The sequence below is a fragment of the Musa acuminata genome, unplaced genomic scaffold (assembly GCF_036884655.1).
Source record: "Musa acuminata AAA Group cultivar baxijiao unplaced genomic scaffold, Cavendish_Baxijiao_AAA HiC_scaffold_1113, whole genome shotgun sequence".
Lineage (NCBI taxonomy): Eukaryota > Viridiplantae > Streptophyta > Magnoliopsida > Zingiberales > Musaceae > Musa > Musa acuminata.
The window spans coordinates 65,762-74,038 of NW_027021326.1; the positions used below are offsets into that span (position 1 = coordinate 65,762).

The window sequence follows — 8,277 nt, forward strand, 5'->3', positions numbered from 1 at the left end:
ACTGCTTGTAGTAGCGGTCCTTATATCTCGTATTAACAATCGAAAGATGGTCGAAAGAAAAAATCTCTATTTGATGGAGCTTCTTCCTATACCTATGAATTCCATTGGACCCAGAAATGTGAATTCCATTGGACCCAGAAATGAGACATTGGAAGAATCTTTTCGGTCTTCCAATATCAATAGGTTGATTGTTTCGTTCCTGTATCTTCCAAAAGGGAAAAAGATTTCTGAGAGTTGTTTCATGGATCCGCAAGAGAGTACTTGGGTTCTCCCAATAAATAAAAAGTGTATCATGCCTGAATCTAACCGGAGTTCGCGGTGGTGGAGGAACCGGATCGGAAAAAAGAGGGATTCTAGTTGTAAGATATCTAATGAAACCGTAGCTGGAATTAATGAAACCGTAGCTGGAATTAAGATCTCATTCAAAGAGAAAGATAGCGAATATCTGGAGTTTCTTTTTTTATCCTATACGGATGATCCGATCCGCAAGGACCATGATTGGGAATTGTTTGATCGTCTTTCTCCGAGGAAGAAGCGAAACATAATCAACTTGAATTTGGGACAGCTATTCGAAATCTTAGGGAAAGACTTGATTTGTTATCTCATGTCTGCTTTTCGTGAAAAAAGACCAATTGAAGGGGAGGGTTTCTTCAAACAACAAGGAGCTGAGGCAACTATTCAATCAAATGATATTGAGCATGTTTCCCATCTCTTCTCGAGAAACAAGTGGGGTATTTCTTTGCAAAATTGTGTTCAATTTCATATGTGGCAATTCCGCCAAGATCTCTTCGTTAGTTGGGGGAAGAATCAGCACGAATCGGATTTTTTGAGGAACGTATCGAGAGAGAATTTGATTTGGTTAGACAATGTGTGGTTGGTAAACAAGGATCGGTTTTTTAGCAAGGTACGGAATGTATTGTCAAATATTCAATATGATTCCACAAGATCTATTTTCGTTCAAGTAAGGGATTCTAGCCAATTGAAAGGATCTTCTGATCAATCCATAGATCATTTCGATTCCATTAGAAATGAGGATTCAGAATATCCCACATTGATCGATCAAACAGACATTCAGCAACTAAAAGAAAGATCGATTCTTTGGGATCCTTCCTTTCTTCAAACGGAACGAACAGAGATAGAATCAGATCGATTCCCGAAATGCCTTTTTGGATCTTCCTCAATGTCCCGGCTATTCACGGAACGTGAGAAGCAGATGAATAATCATCTGCTTCCGGAAGAAATCGAAGAATTTCTTGGGAATCCTACAAGATCAATTCGTTCTTTTTTCTCTGACAGATGGTCAGAACTTCATCTGGGTTCGAATCCTATTGAGAGGTCCACTAGAGATCAGAAATTTTTGAAGAAAAAACAAGATGTTTCTTTTGTCCCTTCCAGGCGATTGGAAAATAAAGAAATGGTTGATATATTCAAGATAATTATGTATTTACAAAATACCGTCTCAATTCATCCTATTTCATCAGATCCGGGATGTGATATGGTTCCGAAGGATGAACCGGATATGGACAGTTCCAATAAGATTTCATTCTTGAACAAAATCCATTTTTTGATTTATTTCATCTATTCCATGACCGGAACAAAAGGGGATACACGTTACACCACGATTTTGAATCAGAAGAGAGATTTCAAGAAATGGCAGATCTATTCACTCTATCAATAACCGAGCCGGATCTGGTGTATCATAGGGGATTTGCCTTTTCTATTGATTCCTACGGGTTGGATCAAAAAAAATTCTTGAATGAGGTATTCAACTCCAGAGATGAATCGAAAAAGAAATCTTTATTGGTTCTACCTCCTCTTTTTTATGAAGAGAATGAATCTTTTTATCGAAGGATCAGAAAAAAATCGGTCCGGATCTACTGCGGGAATGATTTGGAAGATCCAAAACTAAAAACAGCGGTATTTGCTAGCAACAACATAATGGAGGCAGTCAATCAATATAGATTGATCCGAAATCTGATTCAAATCCAATATAGCACCTATGGGTACATAAGAAATGTATCTAATCGATTCTTTTTAATGAATAGATCCGATCGCAACTTCGAATATGGAATTCAAAGGGATCAAATAGGAAATGATACTCTGAATCATATAACTATAATGAAATATACGATCAACCAACATTTATCGAATTGAAAAGAGTCAGAAGAAATGGTTTGATCCTCTTTTTTCTCGAACCGAGAGATCCATGAATCGGGATCCTGATGTATATAGATACAAATGGTCCAATGAGAGCAAGAATTTCCAGGAACATTTGGAACATTTCGTTTCTGAACAGAAGAACCGTTTTCAAGTAGTGTTCGATCGGTTACGTATTAATCAATATTCGATTGATTGGTCCGAGGCTATCGACAAACAAAATTTGTCTAAGTCACTTCGTTTCTTTTTGTCCAAGTCACTTCCCTTTTTGTCCAAGTCACTTCCCTTTTTGTCCAAGTCACTTCCCCTTTTCTTTGTGAGTATCGGGAATATCCCCATTCATAGGTCCGAGATCCACATCCGTGAATTGAAAGGTCCGAATGATCAACTCCGCAATCAGTTGTTAGAATCAATAGGTGTTCAAATCGTTCATTTGAATAAATTGAAACCCTTCTTATTGGATGATCATGATACTTCCCAAAGACCGGAATTCTTTATCAATGGAGGAACAACATTACCATTTTTGTTCAAAAAGATACCAGAGTGGATGATTGACTCATTCTATACTAGAAATAATCGCAGGAAATCCTTTGATAACACGGATTCCTATTTCTCAATGATATTCCATGATCGAGACAATTGGCTGAATCCCGTGAAACCATTTCATAGAAGTTCATTGATATCTTCTTTTTATAAAGCAAATCGACTTCGATTCTTGAATGATCCAAATCACTTCTGGTTCTATTGTAACAAAAGATTCCCTTTTTATGTGGAAAAGACCCGTATCAATAATTATGATCTTACATATGGACAATTCCTCACTACCTTGTTCATTCGCAACAAAATATTTTCTTCGTGCGTCGGTAAAAAAAAACATATTTTTTTGGAGAGAGAGACTATTTCACCAATCGAGTCACAGGTATCTAACATATTCATACCTAAAGATTTTCCACAAGTGGTGACAAAACGTATAACTTGTACAAATCTTTCCGTTTTCCAATTCGATCCGAGCCATTCGTTCGTAGAGCTATTTACTCGATCGCAGACATTTCTGCAACACCTCTAACAGAGAAACAAAGAGTCAATTTTGGAAGAACTTATTGTCAGCCTCTTTCAGATATGAATCTATCTGATTCAGAAGGGAAGAACTTGCATCGGTATCTCAGTTTCAATTCAAACATGGGTTTGATTCACACTCCATGTTCTGAGAAATATTTACCATCCGGAAAGAGGAAAAAAAAACGGAGTCTAAAGAAATGCGTTGAGAAACGGCAGATGTATAGAACCTTTCAACGAGATAGTGCTTTTCAAATCTCTCAAAATGGAATCTGTTCCAAACAAAATGGAATCCGTTCCAAACATATATGCCATGGTTCCTTACTTTGACAGAGTGCAAATATCTAAATTTCACCCTTTTAGATACTTTTTCAGACCCATTGTCGATACTAAGTAGCAGTCACAAATTTGTATCCATTTTTCATGATATTATGCATGGATCAGATATATCATGGCCAATTCCTCAGAAGATTCTTCCACAATGGACTCTGATAAGTGAGATTTTGAGTCTGATAAGTGAGATTTCGAGGGAGTGTTTACAGAATCTTCTTCTGTCCGAAGAAATGATTCATCGAAATAATGAGTCACCCGTTCCATTGATATGGACACATCTGAGATCAACAAATGCTCGGGAGTTGGAGTTCCTCTATTCAATCTTTTCCCTTCTTCTTGTTGCTGGATATCTCGTTCGTATACATCTTCTCTTTGTTTCCCAAGCCTCTAGTGAGTTACAGACAGAGTTAGAAAAGATCAAATCTTTGATGATTCCATCATACATGATTGAGTTGCGAAAACTTTTGGATGGGTATCCTACATCTGAACTGAATTCTTTCTGGTTAAAGAATCTCTTTCTAGTTGTTCTGAAACAATTAGGAGATTCTCTGGAAGAAATACGGGGTTTTGCTTTTGGTGGCAACATGCTATTGGTCGCTTGTGGGGTCAAATCAATACGTTCTAGGAAGAAATATTTGAATATCAATCTCATCGATCTCATAAGTATCATATCAAATCCCATCAATCTCATAAGTATCATACCAAATCCCATCAATCGAATCACTTTTTCGAGAAATACGAGACATCTAAGTCGTACAAGTAAAGAGATCCATTCATTGATAAGAAAAAGAAAAAAGGTGAACGGTGATTGGATTGATGAGAAAATAGAATCCTGGGTCGCGAACAGTGATTCGATTGATGATGAAGAAAGAGAATTCTTGGTTCAGTTCTCCACCTTAACGACAGAAAAAAGGATTGATCAAATTCTATTGAGTCTGACTCATAGTGATCATTTATCAAAGAATGACTCTGGTTATCAAATGATTGAACAACCGGGATCAATTTACTTACGATACTTAGTTGACAAGTATATAATGAATTATGAGTTCAATGGATCCTGTTTAGCAGAAAGACGGATATTCCTTGCTCATTATCAGACAATTACTTATTCACAAACCTCGTGTGGGGCTAATAGTTTTCATTTCCCATCTCATGGAAAACCCTTTTCGCTCCGCTTAGCCCTATCCCCTTCTAGGAGTATTTTAGTGATAGGTTCTATAGGAACTGGACGATCCTATTTGGTCAAATACCTAGCGACAAACCCCTATGTTCCTTTCATTACGGTATTTCCGAACAAGTTCCGGATGACAAGCCTAAAGATTATTTTATTGATGATATCGATTTTGATGATAGTGATAGTGACGATATCGATATTGATGATAGTGACGATATCGATATTGATGATAGTGACGATATTGATGATGACCTTGATACGGAGCTGCTAACTATGTATATGACGCCGAAAATAGACCGATTTGATATCACCTTTCAATTCGAATTAGCAAAAGCAATGTCTCCTTGCATAATATGGATTCCAAACATTCATGATCTGTATATGAATGAGTCGAATTACTTATCCCTCGGTCTATTAGAGAACTATCTCTCCAGAGATTGTGAAAGATGTTCCACTAGAAATATTCTTGTTATTGCTTCGACTCATATTCCCCAAAAAGTGGATCCCGCTCTAATAGCTCCGAATAAATTAAATACATGCATTAAGATACGAAGGCTTCTTATTCCGCAACAACGAAAGCACTTTTTCATTCTTTCATATACTAGGGGATTTCACTTGGAAAAGAAAATGTTCCATACTAACGGATTGGGGTCCATAACCATGGGTTCCAATGTACGAGATCTTGTAGCACTTATCAATGAGGCCCTATCAATTAGTATTACACAGAAGAAATCAATTATAGAAACTAATAATACAATTAGATTAGCTCTTCATAGACAAACTTGGGATTTGCGATCCCAGGTAAGATCGGTTCAGGATCATGGGATCCTTTTCTATCAGATAGGAAGGGCTGTTGCACAAAATGTACTTCTAAGTAATTGCCCCATAGATCCTATATCTATCTATATGAAGAAGAGATCAGAAGGGGATTCTTATTTGTACAAATGGTACTTCGAACTTGGAACGAGCATGAAGAAATTAACGATACTTCTTTATCTTTTGAGTTGTTCTGCCGGATCGGTCGCTCAAGATCTTTGGTCTTCACCCGGACCTGATGAAAAAAATTGGATCACTTCTTATAGATTCGTTGAGAATGATTCTGATCTAGTTCATGGCCTATTAGAAGTAGAAGGCGCTCTGGTGGGACCCTCACGGACAGAAAAAGATTGCAGTCAGTTTGATAATAATCGAGTGACATTACTTCTTCGGTCCGAACAGTTAGATATGATGCAAAACAGATCTTGTTCTATCGTTGATCAGAGATTTCTATATGAAAAATACGAATCGGAGTTTGAAGAAGAGGAAGAGGTCGTCGACCTGCAACAGATAAAGGAGGATTTATTCAATCACATAGTTTGGGCTCCTAGAATATGGCGCCCTTGTGGCAAACTATGTGATTGTATTGAAAAGCCCACTTTTCTCTATCGGGCTCGGGGCAAGCGGACCTTTTATCATGAAGAGGATGAGTATCATGAAGAGGATGAGTATCATGAAGAGGATGAGCTTCAAGAGAATGATTCGGAGTTCTTGCAGAGTGAAACCATGCAGTACCAGACACGAGATAGATCTTCCAAAGAACAAGGCTTTTTTCGAGTAAGCCAATTCATTTGGGACCCTGCGGATCCATTCTTTTTCCTATTCAAAGATCAGCCCTTTGTCTCTGTGTTTTCACGTCGAGAATTCTTTGCAGATGAAGAGATGTCAAAGGTGCTTATTACTTCCCAAACAAAACCTTCTACATCTATGTATAAATGCTGGTTCATCAAGAATACGCAAGAAAGGTACTTCGAATTGTTGATTCATCGCCAGAGATGGCTTAGAAGCAATAGTCCATTATCTAATGGATCTTTCCTTTCTAATACTCTATCCGAGAGTTATCAGTATTTATCAAATCTGTTCCTATCTAACGGAACGCTATTGGATCAAATAACAAAGACAATGTTGAGAAAGGGATGGCTTTTCCCGGATGAAATGAAACATTTGATTCATGTAACAGGAGAAAGATTTCCCATTCCTTAGCCGTAAAGATATGTGGCCATGAAAAAGGGATTAAGTGGAACAGGATTGGCCGGGTGGTAGAGTCGTGGAAACATTTTTTATTCCATATTTTGGACCTTAGCTCCATGGAACAATATGCTACTGCTGAAACATGGAAGAATTGAAATCTTAGATCAAAACACTATGTATGGATGATATGAACTGCCTAAACAAGAATTCTTGAACGGCGAACAACCAGAGTCTATTACTCACTACATCAAACAATTTCCATTAATGAAACCATGTAAATCCATCGGAAAATAAAAAATACGCATGTCCGATGAAATGCTTGTTGCTATCTGCTCCAATAACGAATCATTGGTTTAACTGAATAACTAAAGAAAATAGATAGACCTTTCTCTTCGTCTCAGGTCGATGGATCTTCTCAATTGGAAGATCCCCCATATGGATAATACATATTCCGGTTGACCGAGCCTAATTCTAATTGTTTTGTTCCGAAGCAAAGATATCCACGGAGGCCGGTTCGTCCTATTCAGATATTCACGACCAAGAGGTACTGGATTCTCTTTCGGATAGGCCCTGAAAGGAGAAGGAAGGCCGGAATGCCAACAGACGTCTGTCTCCAACAGACGTCTGTCTATTCTCTAATTCACCCGACCCGATCCATTTTGGGAACGTCCAGTGCCAAAGTCACTGAATGGGTAAGTCGCCAATCCCTAAAACGGACTATATAATGTACTTTATCTGCTGGGTTATGGGTACTGGTGGGTATTTTACCAGAGGTTTTTATCAATCTACCCTTGTGTGATTCCTCTTGAATCATATACTCGGGGGTGGGTGCGGGGCGGACGATTTCCAAACGGACTCCTCATTCATTAGATAGAGAAGATCGCCAAGATTTCGTGATCCCCTGCCGAACCTATTCCAATTCCAACAGCTCGGACTCGGATCGTGGGGATTGCCGGAATACTTCGTATCAACAGATAAGATACTCGGTATATCAATATTGATTAGATCCGAAATCTGTTATTGAATTGCTCATTCAATGAGCATTCTTAATATTATGCCTTGAAGAGGACTCGAACCTCCACGCTCTTTAGCACGAGATTTTGAGTCTCGCGTGTCTACCATTTCACCATCAAGGCATCTTGAAAGTGAATCGTATTCCATGAATATGATATCTATCTAATGTGATATATGGAATATATGACAAAGGTGGAGTGTTGGAGTATTTCTATCGATCGGTCATGTCATATAGGCCCGGGTCAGACATCAAATTGCTTCGATTTGAATTATCCGGAGGATACCTTATATATATCAAAAAGATGTACAATCAAACCTATTTCTCGATTCAATAGAAGCCCCAAAAAGAAGTGAATATGGTACCCAAATACCGATAGATATGTCAAAAGCAGGTCCGATTACGCCTATTCCTAATCCTAAATAGAATGTAACGACGTAGCGATCCATATGTAAACATAGTATCTATTTACATACGCTCGAATGACCCATCCTCATAATAAGAATGTACATAACCCTATTCCGGTCTGGTCCGGTAT

General features: G+C 38.1%; 1 non-coding gene across 1 annotated transcript; it reads right to left on the reverse strand.

Moving 5' to 3' along the window:
• Positions 1–7,782: 7,782 nt before the first annotated feature.
• On the reverse strand, positions 7,783–7,863 carry TRNAL-CAA (transfer RNA leucine (anticodon CAA)). Its single transcript has one exon. It is a non-coding gene; the product is annotated as a tRNA-Leu (tRNA).
• Between the last annotated feature and the right edge of the window lie 414 nt (positions 7,864–8,277).